Below are 17,211 nucleotides of genomic sequence, written 5' to 3'. Positions count from 1 at the left end.
TATGCGAAAATGTTACATGATAAAAAAAGGAAAAAAATTCTTGTAATTCTTGTTGAAGTACAGATGTATAACTGCATAGGAGCACTAGTATTCTTGCATGTTAATTAAATGTAAATACACTTAATTAAAGGAGGTAAGTAGTGACTTCTCATAGCCACAGGAAGGCTATCAAAATAATTACTCAATTTGAATTCGGAAGTCTCGTATTGTTTTCCTAGTAATTTCAGATATTTCGACACCGTTTTCATGCAGTTTATTTAATAAGGATGGGACGCGATTGGTTGAACGATTTGATCCATAATTTGTACGGGAGAGTGGTAGCAGCCATCTCTTTCATTATCTAATGTTGTAGGATATATTGTTGGTTCTGTTAGGTTACAAATAGTTTGTACTTAGCTTCAAATGCCCATTAAGTAGAAAGTGTTCAAAACAAAATATACGGAAGTTTTTTTTTCTTAGGAAGCAAAAGCGTGCTATTTACGTAAAAACACATCGGAAGAAAGAGTTGCATTTGAGAGATTGGTAGATGTAGTAATTTCACGCAGCGGATCTTAACTACGTTAGATCTTAGTGCAGCTTGCCCATCCAGCAAAAAAGTTTTATGCAGTTTTACAATCTTCGACTTCGAGTCATAGGTACAGTCAGTGGACCCCGTGGTCCATCGTAACGCACAACGGCCAAAAAGAAAGAAAGCACACAGCACGATTCTGCCAATTGCAAGTAGAACTCCTGGGCCCCTCCATTTGCTGGTAAATGGGTACAACTACATGAAATGAAAATCAGCATGGCCCTCACTTATCGACCTTCACCAATGACAGCATCAGGGCTGTGCACTGGCTGATGACAGTGTTTGAAGTAGTGGTGCTCTTCCTCCCGCTGTTGCTAACCGAGGTCTTTTACAGCTTCAGAGATGTGGCGAACACGAGCACCTCGAATGCTTATTTGCAGTGCTAAGCTTCTACTCCACCCTCGGGGATTTATCTAAGGTCATACGTCCTCATTATTTTGGGTCCTCCACCTAGCGCAAGTGCGTTATTGAACTCAATTTCTCAAAGTAAATTGCGTCACAAAATTTGTAGAGTACGACTCACACAAAACCTGCAAGCATGGTAGCATTGAATTGCAATTGGAACATACGAGAAAACATAATTTCGTTAGTGGAAACTCAAAATTACACTACCTCTGGAGACCAAATTTTTTTTCTCGACGCGACGGTGTACACGCACGGACGCAGAAAGCCCGATGGCAAACAGAGGTGAAATAATTGTCTTTGTCCGTCGAGTGCAGCCGGTACGGATTCACAGCGACGCGTTCTTTCACGGACACAGCCAGCTGCATTTTTGTGTTTTGCATTCCGATTTACCCCGGAAAGAATTGACAATCTACCGGAACGTGACAGGTCCCAGTTGAAAAATACACCACACTGGTTTGGTTTGTTCTGGCGTTTTCTAGTGCATACACCAGCACGGTCTGATGAGGAGCTACGCAGGCAGCGCTCGTTGACTCGTCGGTCTTCATCACGCGACGATCACATCGCTGGTCTGGCTACCACCTACGACCAGACCACACTGCTTGCGGACATGAAAGCTTTCATTCGGGAGGAGGTAGCACGCCAACTCTCCTTGGTACCCTTTGCTCCGCCGTCGCATGTCCCACAGCCCGCTTCGCCTATCGTGCCTCCGCTCCGCCCCGCCATTGAGCAAGAAATCGCCGAGGTTTTGCCCGACCAACGCCACCATGTTCCTGCGCCTGTACCACGGAGCTATACCGAGGTCGTGGCACCACGCCAACAGGACCGGGCACCAGCACCACTCAGCTATACGCTGAAGTCGCCGGAAGGCCCCAACATCTCTCTGCTCATGTGCCCCTCACTTATGCCGACGTCGTGGCTCGGCCACCAGTGCAGCCCGTTATACAATCCTATCAACAGCCGCTCCATCCAGGGCATGCTCTGACGTGGCCGGGACTAGCTACTGCGAACCGGTGGTTTACATCTGACAACCGGCCTATATGCTTTGCCTGCGGCTACGCCGGTCACGTGGCCCATTTCTGTAATCGTGTGCAGCCGCCCAGCGTCGAATCACCCATGATCAATCGTTCGCTCCGTCCATATTACGACCTACCATCTGGTGTGTCACCGACATACCGCCCGCCGCCGAACACCGGCCGTTCCTCATCTCCACGCCGGCGCTCGTTATTGCCGATGCGGCCTGGTGCCGCCCCTCGGGATGAGGAAAACTAACAGTCGCAGTCCAAGAGGCAAGGGCTGCGACAACGTTGAAGTTCACAAGTCCTCATTGCAGTCCATCCAATGTGATAGATGTGTTTGTCGACAGTGTCCGCGCGTCTGCAATCGTGGACACGGGAGCAGCCGTATGTGTTATGGACGCTACACTTTGCCGCTTACTTCACGACGGAAAGTCACGACGCCCATGTCTAGACTATCCCTTCGCACAGCCAGTGCTCAGCATATTCGACCCTTGGCGTCTTGCACTGCTCGTGTAGTAATTCAGGACGTTGTATACGCCATAGAATTGTTCATCATTTCCTCCTGCTCTCACGACGTCATCGTCGGCTGGGATTTTCTCTCGCGCCACACTGCCATTATCGATTGCGCACGGGCCGAAATAGAAATATTGCCGCAGCTAGATTTGACGCCCACTGACGATCCGTCGCTTTCCAGGAAGCTGATCGTCGAACCCGACACTCATGTTGCTCCCAACGCCTCAATGATCGTGCCCATGCACTGTAGTGGGCTCTCGGACGCCATTCCATTACTTTCGCCATCTGATTGTTTCCTCGCAATGAAGGGCTTGAAAAATCCGTCCGGCTGCCTTGAACGTTGGGCACTTCGCCTGCAAGACTACGACATCTGCGTACTCTACGGCAGCGGACGAAACCACTCGGACGCCGATGCCCTCTCGCGTTCTGCCTTGGCCTACCACAATATATCTCGGTTGACTGTGTCTTCCATCGACCTTCGCACCGTCGTTTCCGAGCAGCACAAGGACCCCTGGATTGCGTCGAATATAGGCTAGTCCTCTGATCCATCGACCAGGTCAACAACCCACGCGTTGCACCGTCAAGCTCACCATTTCGCCATTCGCAAGGAACTGCTTCATCGACGCAATTACAGCTCCGACGGTCGCCAGTGATTGTTAGTAGTGCCTCGCAGCCTGCGTTCCGAAATATGCGCATCTTTCCACGCCGATCTCCAGTGTCCCATGCTGGCGTTTTCAAGACTTACCAGCGCCTTCAACAGCGGTACTACTGGCGAGGGATGTACAGCTACGTTCAAAAGTTCGTACGCTCTTGTCCCGATTGGCAGTGCCGGAAGTCTTCATCCAGCCTCTCGCCAGGTGGGCTTCAACCTTTACCTTGCCCCACCCGGCCCTTTGGGCGCGTCGGTATAGATTTGTACGGGCCCCTTCCTATGACCTCGGCTGGAAACCACTGGGCCATTGTGGCAGTTGACCATCTTACGCGATACGCTGAAACTGTGGCACTTCCGGCAGCTACAGCGCGCGACGTTGCCTCCTTCCTGCTTCCTCGATCCATCCTACATCATGGGCCTCAGGGACCGCGGACGGGTCTGCCTCTCCGAAGTAGTTGAAGCTCTTCTCAAAGAGTGCCACGTTGTTCATCTCACAACAACGGCGTACCATCCTCAAACCAATGGACTCGCGGAACGATTCAGCCGTACGCTCGGTGACATGCTCTCAATGTACGTCTCCTCCGACCACACGAACTGGGACGCCATTCTGCCCTTCGTCACCTACGCGTACAATACCGCTACGCAGAACAGTACTGGGTTTTCGCCATATTTCTTATTGTACGGCCGCCACCCATCGCACACCATCGACACAATGCTACCATACCGGCCCGACGCATCTGAATGTGCGCCCATTTCTGATACGGTGAGACATGCCGAAGAGTGCCGCGACCTCGCCCGGGCCTTTACCTCTAAAGACCAAGAGCGCCAAAAGAACACTCGCGGTGACACCACCTCTGTGCCCAACTTTCTTCCTGGAGCGCTTGTGTGGCTCTCAGTTCCTTCCGCTGCACCTGGTCTGTCTTCCAAGTTAATGCCCAAGTATGAAGGTCCTTACCGCATCGTCGAGCGTGCATCACCCGTCAACTATGTGATAGAGCCCGTTGAACCATCGTCGGACATGCGCCGTCGCGGACGCGACATTGTCCACATCGAGCGCCTCAAACCATATTATGACCCACTAATAGTGATGAACTGTTAGGTCGTCGGACGGCTCCCTTTTCGTCCCCGGGGTAATTGTAGTGAAGAAGAGGGACGATGCAGTGGGGCATCCTTACTAGCGCTGTCTATTGGGTCAGTCTCGCCAGTGCATCGCTTGGACTACGCCGCTTGCGCTCGCGGTTCCTTGAACTGACCCAGCGGTTGGCCCTAACGCCTGTGTGCAATAAACGCCTTTACAATTTAAATATATATATATATATATATATATATATATATATATATATATATATTTCCAGGATGTGCCAATTTATAATAAAATTTTACTGCTTAAATCCCCAACAATTCAGCTTTTACGACAAGAGCGGTAACTTCGATGGTTAGTGTTTTCCTTGGCATAAGCAGAAGTCCCATGGAAGATAGTTAAATAATGGCAGACAAACAACAGGTTGCATATTATGCTTGTTTTATCCTGTATCTAGTGTCTGTGTCTGTGTCTAGTGAAGGCCGTCCAGCACTGGAACAACAGCCTCTAACAGTTGCTCTGCGGCAGCATTAGCATTAGCAACATTAGCCGCAGAGCAACTGTTAGAGGCTTTTGTTCCAGTGCTCGACGGCCTTCACTAGAAACATGAATGCTCGTGGAAAGCCCCGTCCCTCTGTGCTGCAATGAAATGTCAGGTCATTACGACCGCGACATGCGGATCTAGTCCTTCGGCTTCTCGCAATGAACACCCCGCCAGATGTTATGGCACTTCAAGAAACCAATGTAAAAAAAGATGACTTCAGAATTCCTGGTTACGTAGGCATCCACAGCAACGCTCGATGCGCAGTGCCGGCATGCGGATCCTTCCAGTGTACGGACGCCACGCATCCGCGAAATACTTCAAAAGCATCGCTATACATCCGAGCTGACCTGCATTTTGCAGTTATTGACACAAGTGATATCCGCGATGCCGATTTTGAATGTACAGCCGTTACTGTGAGTCTCAGAGACACGACGACGACTGTGGCAAGTATATATTATCGACCGACACGATCATCAGACACCACCTTATTGGAGTTCTTTGTCTCTCGGTGTGGCCCATCATTTGTGCTGTGCGGGGAATTCAATGCTCACCATCCTCGCTGGTGTTCTCGTCAACAAGACCAGCGTGGGATAGAGATCAACGAGCTTATTGTTAGGTATGATCTACAAACACTCAATGACGGCTCACCAACATTTGTCGGAAGAGGGAAGGGACAGTCCACCATCGACTTTGCGATATCAACAAGAGATGTGTGTCTCGCCTGGTCATGTGAATCTGACCCATGGGGCTCAGATCACCTACCAATTTGGTTGATTCCAGAACATACTCCTAGCCGCCAGACTGCCGCCTACACAGTGACGAACTGGAACAAGTTCCGTCAGCTGATTTCAGAGGCCCCATCGCACGACAAGTTGTTTAAACTGGTGAGCGAGTGTCTTCAACAAGCTACGGTAAGACGACGGCGGGGCATAGATAAACTGAACCCTGATATTAAGCTCTTGAGGCTACGCGCCTGTCGACGCCGCGCTTACAGGAGAGCGCAGCGCTCTAAAAGAAGCTCCGATTGGACGGTGTATACCCGCCTAGACGCAGCCATACGGCGGCACACAAAACAACTCCGTCGAAAGAGCTGGGCAGCACTGTGTAGTTCACTGCATATGGCAAATAGTTTTGAAAGTGTTTGACGAATACTGAAGGCTCTTCGCACTCCTGAGATCTACAAGAATCCAACTGCTGCTTTGTGCATAACGACCTGCCGGACTCCGAAAATTCTTGCGGAAGCATTTGCCGACCTTTTCGTACCTCCTATGCCAAGTGACAACGCAAACAATGACCTTAATCCTCTGAAAAGTCAGAACATCACAACGTTCTCCTATGGTCCAGCCTGCCAGATGGATGAAACAGACTTTACTCTCGAAGAGCTGCATCACGCCCTCAGCCTCTCCAAACGTCGCACTGCCCCTGGTGAAGACGGTGTTACGTACCAGGCATTACGAAACATCGATGAGGCCATTCATTAAAATGCCTTGGACGCATATAACGAAGTGTGGCGAACGTCTCTGATCCCCAATGATTGGAAATCATCTTTGGTGATACCAGTCTTAAAGCCCGGCCGCCCTGCAAAACACCTAAAGTCTTACCGGCCAATATCACTAACTTCTAATGTTATGAAGCTGATCGAACGAATGGTACTGTTTCGTCTAGACGGCAGGCTACAAGAGCTTAATTTATTTTCTAATGTCATGAGCGGCTTTCGTCGTCACCATTCAGCCCTCGATAGCATAGCAGACCTCGTTTCATCTCTAGAGTCTGCTCGAGAAAATAAGCACTCTGCATACATGCTCTTTCTGGATATACAGCAAGCATTCGATTCGGTTCCCCATAAGGCGATTATTATCACTCTTAGGAATGCGGGAATTTCGGGTCGACTGCTTCATTTCGTGCATAACTTTCTATCTGAGCGCCATATGAAAGTGCGTGTTGGAGGAGCAACAAGTGATTCTCGCCCTGCTAAGTGCGGTGTACCACAAGGCAGCGTCTTGTCTCCGCTTCTCTTCAACAGTGTACTTGCTGGACTTCCAAGCCGATTGCCTCAGGAAGCAGACTTTCCAATATGTATAGCAATCTATGCTGATGACATTGCACTGTCGATCAGCGGTCCTTCGTACCACGGTCCACGTCTTCGTGGAATGTTTCAGAGAGCTCTGAATGCGACTTCAGAGTACTTGGAGGAAGTTGGTCTGCAGATCTCACCAGCTAAGTCAGCCGCGATTGCATATCATCCAAGGCAACGGGCTCGTCGTACCATGAGCCGGCTGTACCTCGGAGAGACACCGGTACAATGGGTACAACACCACCGCTACCTGGGCGTAATTATCGATGATCGCCTCTCTTGGCGCCCTGCCATTACCTCTGTGCGGTGCAAATCCCGGTCGCTGCTCAAGTATGTGGCCGCCTTGACTGCTCGGGGCGCTGTCTGCGACCAGACGACAGCACTTCAGGTATACCAATCGTCTGTCCTCTCTGGCGTGATGTATGCCTTGCCAGTCTTGAACGTACCGCCAAATGTGATGTCTGAGTTGGAACGGGACCATCGTGTTGCCCTCCGAGTCATGCTTGGCTTACCTCGTGAGGCGCAATCTGTTCCACTACTCACGGAAGCGCACCAGTTGCCCCTGAGCTTGCAAGCAGACCAGAGAGCGCTACACCATATCGAGCGTTTGCACCGAGCATCAGACGGCCAAGCACTGAATAATCGGCTGCTTCAGCGCCCATTCTCTCGGATGGGGAAAATCGCGGCATTGTTTGTGGACATTACTCACAGTTCAGGAGACACTACTTCTTTGACAACTCCGAAGAAGCGCAACAAAAGCTCCTTCCCCATTTATCTGACAATTCCTAAAATACACAAAAAATCTAGTCAGCATGTTCCGGCACTATTTCAATTGGCCCAGTCCCACCTATTTGAAAAATTTGAAGGTTATATTTAAGTATTCACGGACGCATCTGTAAACAGCGACGTGCAAGGCGCTTCTGCAGGTTTTATTTTTCTGACCTTCGACTAGCATCAGACGGGTATTTAGAATACTCCATCCAACCTCATCAACAACTGCAGAACTAGCAGCGATTGATGCTGCTCTGAAATACGTACAGTCGAGTGCAAAATTTTAGAGACCACGGGAGCGGCGACTAAACTGCATTGCTGCGCCTTCTGACGGCTGCGCGCCTAAGTTCGAGAGCGCGTACTGCGCACGCGCATCCTTTTATTGCGATAGCAATTATATGGACACTCAAAAGCAGATTTCTGCCGTCGGCGTCGCCGTCGCCGTCGCCGTCGCCGTGAGGTTCCGTATGACGTCATTTGGAGAAGAAATCGTCGCCGCGCGCCGAACGCTGTATGTGCGAGTGAAAGGGCGCGAGGGGTGCGTCTTTCATGGGGAGTGAACGCACGGCGGAGAACAAACGCGCGTTCTGCGCCGTGCTCGCTTAAGGGCTGCAGAAGTAGGCGTCACTGTTCTGCTTTACAATCACCATGTATGTAGAGCAAACGCGCCTTCTTCCGACGAGCGAGAGGCCGTGGGGGAGGGGGAGGAAAGGGAGGCGACGTTTAGCTGCGGCACGCAGTGCCTATTTATATCAGAGGCTCCGGCAACAGTCACCAACGTCGCCCGCATTTTGAGCGAACGCGGGCAAAACGCGGATGGCGTCGACAACAGTTCTGCGTGTTGCCGATGCTGCTGCATGTCCAAGTTTATACAGCTGATAAAGCTAATATCATTACTCCGTTTAGCTCTCTACAAGTTTGCTATCGCAATTGATGCTTCGCCTTTCAGGTGAAACTGCGACAACTTTTTTTATCTGCCAGCCTGCTCGTTCGGTCGTTTCAACCGCGCACTTACGGGAACGCGGGCGAGAGCGCAAGGTGCCACTTCTGCAGTCGCCGTGGAATCGTAGAGCGCAAAAGACATCGCTGCTTCCTGACCTTATCACATAATTCGATTTCAGAAATATTACGCAAAGCATGTCTTCTGCGCCGCGGAACGCGTAGAAGCAAGGCGCAGAGGCTGGCGCGCTCCCAGCACTATCAGTAAAAATGAAGTGTTTTCGTCACGATATGACATTATCATCGCTCGGGTGATTGCACGGAGACTGCAGAAGTGGCACCTTGCGCTCTCGCCTGCGTTAGGGTACGTGCGCGGTTGAAGTGACCGAACGAGCAGGCTGGCAGTTAAAAAGGGACGCGCGTGCGCAGTACGCGCTCTCGAATTTAGGCGCGCAGCCGTCAGAAGGCGCCGCGATGCAGTTTAGCCGCCGCTCCCATGGTCTCTATAATATTGCACTCGACTGTACACGAAGAATTAAACGCCTTGAAGGTCGTCATTCTTACAGACTCCCGTGCTGCCCTCAGCAGACTTAGACAATATGCCGATAGCCCATTGTTGTGCAGTATCCAAGAAACTTCCGGCAAAATTAGTTCCTGTGGAGTGTCCCTCATTGCCCAGTGGGTACCCTCGCACGTGGGCATCGCTGGAAATGAAGAGGCTGATCGCCTCGCTTCAAGCTGTGCCCACCATGAATGTGACTGCCCTGACATTTCGTGCACGTTTGAAAATGCCCATCTCCTGATACGCCGACACCTCCTAAAGCAGCCCCCAGACCGGCGTGTTGCAGACGCATCGTTCCCTCCCCGCGTTCGTGGTCGAGGCTTGCCCCGTCGTGCTAGAGCGCTGTTATACAAGTTAAGGGTTGGGTCTGTGTTGGTGCGCGAACGCCTATACCGACAAGGACGTGTGGACAGCCCGTCGTGTACGTTTTGTGGCTCCTGTGAGACACTTGAACATCTAGTTTTAGAGTGTCCCGCATTCGTTGCGCAGTGCGCATTACTAATTAAGGAGTATAGACTTATGGGGCTGCAATGTGCGACCCTTGACAATTGCCTTTTTCCAAGGGGGAGCGCTGCAAGACGTGACTAGGCCCATCGAGCCCTGCTAAGTTTTCTGAAGGACACTGACTTGGCCTCCCGTTTATAGACATTATTTGTATTTTTGTTTTGTTTTTGTTTTGCTTTGTTCTGTCTGTGTCTCCGTCATTTCTTTATTTCCTCTTTTCTCATATTTTCATTTCCTCTATTCCCTCCTCCTATAGGAGTAGGCAGGCGTTGTGCCCCTCTCGGTGGCAGTTGTCAGCTTGCTCCCTCCTTAATCCCTTTGTGCCCTTGTGTGTATATGTGTGCAAATCAAATAATAAATAATAGTGTCTCGCTTCCACGTGGTTGGCTGATATAAAGCTATGTGAAACAAGCATTTTCAAAATATATCAGTGTAATGATTAATGAATGCGCAGCATTCCTACACTTCATAGAAATGCATGAAACAAAGTAGTTATGATGAATGAAAGTTTCTGCTTCTAGCTTCCATAAAATCAATTTTGAGTGTTATGCTCATAGGTTCCTAACATTTGTGCTTCATAATGCTTGCTTTTATTTACTATATATTTTACTAAATATTATGTGAGAACCAGGAAAGAATTCCGCATATTTACTAAACAGAAGCACTGTGCTTTGTAAATGCGTAACTAATGCAACCACACACACGTTCACTCAGTATATCTGTCAATTTAGCAGTATTGCGACACAGGAGCTGATTTTCTAGTGAGCAGATTGCTGCTCATGTTAGGTTCTGTACCATTGTCCAGACAAATGCATATACGCATCCCACATACAGAATAATTTGATGGCAAAGCATATTACCAAACTAACAAGACTCTGTGGAAGCATATTCTCTTAGCGCCGGCTGAAATAATTTTTTAAACATTTTTTTCCTTCATGACTTACAAACTACATTGCAACACATACTTTGAATAATATCTCAAAGTGTCTTTTTAACTCAAAAATATAACAGTGCACCTATGAAAATTTTGCACTTGGGCCAAATGATATGAATAAATGATATACCGTTCAGATGAGTAGACAATTACATTTCTTTTAACATGGTGCAAAACTCAGCACTGAGAACATGCTCAGATGTTGACACACCATATTAAATTTCGGTACTGCAACAAGTTTAGATATTCTGCCTTATAGCTCCATGTCCAGAGCTGGATTGCTAAGATCGCGTAAAATTACCACTCACGCCAATGCTCAAGGAATAAAAAGACGGGTTATTTCAACGTCATAAAAGGCACTTTTACTATCAAGGAAGGACGTCTTTAAAAGGACACTCACTGAATAAGGCTAAAATGACGCAAAATTACACAATCGCAAAGTAACGTCATTGAAACGCATTGTAGGTTCTATCGTAGAGGCAGGTAAAGCACAAAGATTATGAAGAAACACTAAAGAAAACTGCACGTAAGCGGCAGCGTCTATTCGTTGAAATTCACTGCAGCACTTGGCTGAAAACTCATCGTACTCCGCCGCACATTTCCGGCACACACCACATAGGACACAGGCACGCTGCAGAGGCATGTGGTTTTTTTTTTTTTTTCGAGGAATCTTCGTGGGTCGCACGATAAACACAGCATGCACGGATGTCAGAAGCGGAAGCCGAGCACATTAAACGCAGCGACACGAAAGCAAGACACGGACGACACGGGTATAGCCTGCACCACACAAGCAAAGAACCCTCGTACATATGATGGTTTCCAACTGACACAGTTAAAACGCATACTGAGACATCGCACACTGCACATGTGTACATCGGAGAACGTGTGACAGCTGACCGAAGCCCAAATAATTCTAATCACGCCCTAACGACGGCTTCCTATGGATAGCATAATCCGATCTCGAACGCCATGTTTTGCTGGCTGCAGACGGCAGAGGCGGTTAAAAAATGAAAACAAGTCATACAATTTCTTTCTGCGCTAAAGTATAGTGTAAAATAGAGATTGTTCGACGGTTGTTCTTTCGCGCAACATCTATACGTAGCTGGGCGCAATCTGGCACAAAATGTGAGTGTCCTGGTTTATATTGCACGCATCACAGATGCCAGAACAACCTCCCAAGTATGCAGGTGGGGCTGTTGTTTTTCCTCCGTCTTCAAGATGCCGGTCGTTTGTGCGAGTTGCTACGATTCGTTTGCTTGATCGTGTTTTTGTGTTTGCTGTAAGGAAATGGGACTTAGCGTGTAAAGAAGTTCCAGAGGATAGTTTGTGTCTCGCTGCAAACTCGCCGTATGCGTGGCGCACCATACAAAAGTATTTCAACGATTTTATGCCATGGAGTGTGGATTCTTTGTCTCGTTGTTGTGGAAAGTTGGTTGGACGTCGCAAATAAATAATTCGTGTTTTTAGCGTGCCTCAGCTCGTCCACCACGCAGCGGCATGTATGCTGGGAGTAAAAAATCGTCGACGCAGCACCGGCAACTTGGAGAGCGCTTTGCGGCCGCGTCGTACCATTCAAAAGGTAAGTAAAAACATTATGCGGTTTTACGTGTCAAACCCACGATTTGATTATGAGGCACGCCGTAGTTGGGGACTCCACAAAATTTCGACCACCTGGGGTTCTTTAACGTGCACCTAAATGTAAGTACACGGGTGTTTTTGCATTTCGCCCCCATCGAAATTCGGCTGCCGTGGCCAGGATTTGATCCCGCGACCTCGTGCTCAGCAGCCCAACACCACAGCCACTGAGCAAGCAAGGAGGGTCAAAAGGTAAGTAATCGTGCTTGCTAACTACACGCGTGTTGCGCGTGCTTCTCGTGTGTGCGTAGAGTACCTTGCGAACGCAGGAAGTGAACTCCGTCGACAACAGTGAAACCTGTTCTGATGCTTGCTGAGCGCTGCTTGGCAGAATTTAGTTGCGCAAATTTATGGCCACAATGAGAAATTGAAAATCCTGGCGGCCAGTTGTTTTTTCAGCAGTATTCATTTATTTATCAATTATTTAATTAAGTTAGTAAGTACAAGTAATTCCGCCTGTGTTGTCCTTGATGTGATTGTTTGTTGGCTTCTTATATTATGATTAATAAAATTGGGCCCCTCGGTTCCCTTACTTCTCGTTCATTACATAGCAAGGGCTCCAATCCAGCAACATTGATGCCTTCAGTTAGCATACGTGGCTTTATTGGCCAGTTGTTTTCACCTCAAACATCACGTACTCGTGATGCCTGGGGCAGAAAGGATGTTCCACATCCGCCGCCTAGGTTTGTGACTGGAGGCGCTGGCTAACACTCCTACGGTTAGTTGTAGTTGTAAGACATAAATACCCCAGAAAGAGGATGGGAAAACGGCGCCGCGGTACCTCAATGGCGAGAGCATCGCACGCGTAATGCGAAGATGTGGGTTCGTTCCCCACCTGCGGCCAGTTGTTTTTTCATCCATTTTCATTTTCATTATTTGTCATTTCTTTATCCTTTCCCTACCGAGATTTTTGGTCAAAAATAATACAAAATACCGAGTTCTTTGTTTGCCTAAATAATTCTACCTATCTTGAAACAACCAAAATATATCCGTAAAGGCATTTTATTTGTAAAATACACGCATAATATTTTGCGAAAATATTTGGAGAGGGTTGGCTTCACTGCAATTCACAGTGCAACATGTCCGACTTACTGTAGTAATACCGCGCACAGTTTCCATCCTTTGTCACGGGTACCTTTATGCCAGGCGCGGCCGCGAAAACAATCCTAGGGGGCGGTGATGGGGGGTTCTTTACATCTATGGGCGTCCGCTGCGTACACGTCCAGACGCTGTCGTCGTCAGGATCCGATGACCCGGAGGAGATATACTGTTCAGTATCGTCGCTTACACTCTTGGAGGAGAGCCAAACTTTTTCTTCACTGTCCCAGTCCGAGAAAACGTCTGCAAACAAACGTTTCCCCCCCCCCTTTTTTTTCCGGAGCAGAGCCGTTGTACGCACGCACACACAGAGGAGGACGCCATTGTTAAATCCTAGTTGCCAGCATTAAAACTTTTTCGGCCAAGACGCAAGCTTTGAGCGCGTTTTTCTTTTTTTTTACTGCGCCATCTGTTGAAGCCAAAGATAACTAAGATAAATTTAGCGGGGTAGCTTGAACGCAGCAGTGCACAAGCGCTTGTTTCAGCGTCGACAAGTCCAGCTCGTCTTCGGTGGGGAAAGAGTTAATTCATGTAGTGAGTACAAGTAATTTCTTTTATGTTGTCTTTTTGTGTCATTGTTTGTTGGTTTCTTATGATATGATTAATAAAAATCGGGCCCCTCGGTTCCCTTTCTTCTCGTTCGTGTATATATATATACCCTTGGTGTAATGTGAGGGTTGTGGGCTCGTTTCTAACCGGCAACCAGTTATCTTTTCGTCCATTTTTCATTTCCCGTTTTGTGTATTATTTCCTACCACAGCTCATTGCACATATGCTTTCCTTGGCTTCATTGCCTACTGGCTTTATATTGTAGTAATGCATGGATATTGCAGCTGACAGTGGTCTGCTCCGGACCACGGCCAGTTGCACTTCGCTCCTCAAAGAGGCAGAAGAGGCGTCGAGTGATTTCCTGAACTATTTGTAGTGTGATGATCGCGGTTTAGAGTATGCATCTGCGACCTAAGAGAGGTGCGATGCAGCAATTAAGCATTTATTTCGCATTTACCGCTAAATAACCACTAAACTATTTTTTCCATTTATGCATGAGTGTGAACCTTAAGGCAATCAATAATTTTGTCTGTTCAAGAAGCCAGACGTTTTTATGTTCTCTTTTCCTTCACAACTAAAATCCAACGTGGCAGTGTTGATGACGCCTCTATGCGAGGAACAAGGCCAAATATTCTATAGTTGCTAGACATTATCTTCCGCGCAGTCATGGTCATGATATGGCACCCGAAAACAGGTTAGAGCCAATGAAAACACATAAGCAAAATATTTACTTTATTACTAAGTCTATATTACTCTAACGTTAGGAAAGTGATTTTCCTGCGTAGTTTGTGAATGACAGAGCAAACTTGATGGTGACGCCTAATTCGACATAAACGCCCTATTTTGGCAACATTCGGGCCACAACTTCGGCCCTTTCTTGACTGTAAAATAGTTCTTTGGCAAGGGGCACCTGCAAAAAAAAAAAGGATAGATTGTATACGTGATTGATTTGTAATGACGCAAAACAGGGGGCACTTTGCCGGGTGCTCTGGTGGTATGTTTGACAGGTGATGCAGAAGTTGACTTCGTAGCATGAAAAGTATGCCTCGAGCAGAGTAGGAGCAACGTAAATGCTTCCTTTTCGCTAGCTAAAATTTTGAGCTAGGCTAATTTCAACGTGGCGGATAACGTGTAATCGAATTTCTCACTATTGTGGGCATTTTAATTAGTTTCCTTAACAGCATGATACAACTGACAAAGTGGATGCTCAAACACCGCTTTCACGTTTCCAAAGAGTGAAATTGTTGAAGTTAAGAACGTTTGTTTTTTAAAGGCATCGTTTCTCTTACTGTTTTAAATGATTAACTCTCTCAATGTGTCGTTAGCATGGTTACAGTTACTGTGAGCATTCTTACTGGTAAATACCAGAAGCCCTACACACTATCTTCCCCAAGCAATTGTTAATGACATTTATGCAAAATATTCATATTTACTGTAATTCTTGAACGAGCCTGTAAAAAGAAGACGGCATCATAATTTCACAATTCCTTTATAATGCACTGAGCTTTAAAAAATAGAAGCTTATCGAATCAACCTAGAGCCCTGTTTACCGAAGAGGGCTGTGCAACTTCTTCAAAATATACGACTTCTAAAACATCAATAGCGCAATTAGAGTATTAATCGCGACAACCAATCACATTGACGTATTTTCGCTACGGGCTATTCCAGCCTATTGCTGCATGTTACAAACGCATCTGCAGCCCCAAAACCTTTACATCCACACAGCCTGTGCAACGCCCATCTGGTTCCCTTCAGCATGTCGCCTGTCAACATCGACTTCCTTCAGCCACTATGAACAATCAAGACGTGAAACATCAGGAGCAGCTTGGTACCACAGCCCCGAACAAAGGCGGTGTAGCAGTATTCCACTCGGAAAAGTGCATTGAATCCACATACTAATCAATGTTGGTTGCTACAAACTAAACCATTGAAATAAAACCTGCGACAGTTGCTTCAATCGTATCCTGTTGTATGGTGTGGTGCGAAACATGGTTAATTGGTTCAATCGCAGACTTATCACTTGCCAAAAAACCCCTAATTATCTTATCTTATCTTATCAAAGGCTTAGAAGATGGCGTCTATCTTCAAGCATGTCATCTACTTTCATTAAAACGACCAAGACGCGACGGCAATTTACGAGCGACCGCAGTTTCTTAAATATGATATAGAATACCTGAATATAGCTGATTGATATAATGTGATCGTGTAATTCCATTTCCTCAATGTTATAACTACGGACGCTGCCCAAAGTGAAATCTTTCGCATCTGTTGCGCTTGGCTCCATTCAAGTACACCATACGGCTACTGCAAAAGGAAAATCGCGACGAAAGCGCTGGACGCTATAACCTCTGCGTCCCAAATTTGTGATATCGGCACTCTGAAGCTCCCGGAATTCTTGCTGGTGGACCATGCCCTTTGGATCGTCAATACCAGGTACCTTATCCGTCGAAATCATGGTTTTCTCAGTATGACTGGGCTAACCGTATGTCATACTATTGAAGACGAAACTTAAGAAGCAAGGTAGTGCGTCTGGTGAGTTGGTGCATAGCTAAACGAATGAATTGTGGGGCTAGGAAAAAGAAGAAGGTAAACCAAGAAAGACACAGGATAGGGCGCCAATCCAATTGGCGCCCTATCCTGTGTCTTTCTTGGTTTACCTTCTTTTTCCTTGCACCACAATTCATTCGCTTAGAAACTAAAGAAGACTGGGCTGCTTCACAACAAAAGGTTATGAAATTCTGCTCCGAAAAATTGGGCATCGAAATCTCGACTGCTCAGGTTGAAACAGTTTACAGGTTAGGGAAGTATGCGGAAGAGAAGGAAAGGCCTGGTATAGCTAAAATGACTTTTTTACAGCGAAGATGCATATGGCTAGTTTCTAGCGGTACGATGACCGCAAACCAAAAACCGTGGACCTATCCTGAACATAGTGCAATACCGGGCTGACCCGCGACGGAAGAGAAGCAGGCTTCAAGCACTCCGCCAACTTGCAAAAGTAAGTTTAATATCTTGGGTGAAAATACAGCCCGTATCAGATATTAAGCTGATAAGAACAGGTACTATACTTTCAACCGCGTCGGCCATGTTTACGTTACTAAGGCTCTTTTCCCCAGTTCTGCTCTGACTCTGAAGTGGGTAGGCCGCGTGTTGTACGGCCTGAACAAAAACAGGGTGCCTACCAAGAACAACGGTGTGAACAAAAAAGGGGATGGGCGGGGCCGAAGAACAGGTTGCCTACATAGAACGACGGTGTGAACCGAAAATTGAATGGGCGGGGCGGCGGCGGAAGGAAACCACCGACGATCAGAGGGTCACGGACGCGAAGCGTAAGCGTGCTGCCCACCAGGACTGCGAGCCGGAAAGAAA

At 47.6% G+C, this 17,211-nt stretch overlaps 1 pseudogene; it reads right to left on the bottom strand.

The window, feature by feature from the left end:
* Positions 1 to 16,749: 16,749 nt before the first annotated feature.
* Positions 16,750 to 16,929, bottom strand: LOC119454736 (U2 spliceosomal RNA; annotated as a pseudogene).
* Between the last annotated feature and the right edge of the window lie 282 nt (positions 16,930 to 17,211).

The sequence above is a fragment of the Dermacentor silvarum genome, chromosome 5 (assembly GCF_013339745.2).
Source record: "Dermacentor silvarum isolate Dsil-2018 chromosome 5, BIME_Dsil_1.4, whole genome shotgun sequence".
Taxonomy (NCBI): Eukaryota; Metazoa; Arthropoda; class Arachnida; order Ixodida; family Ixodidae; genus Dermacentor; species Dermacentor silvarum.
The sequence above is the reverse complement of the archived record's forward strand: the minus strand, read 5'-3'. Positions and strand labels throughout refer to the sequence as shown.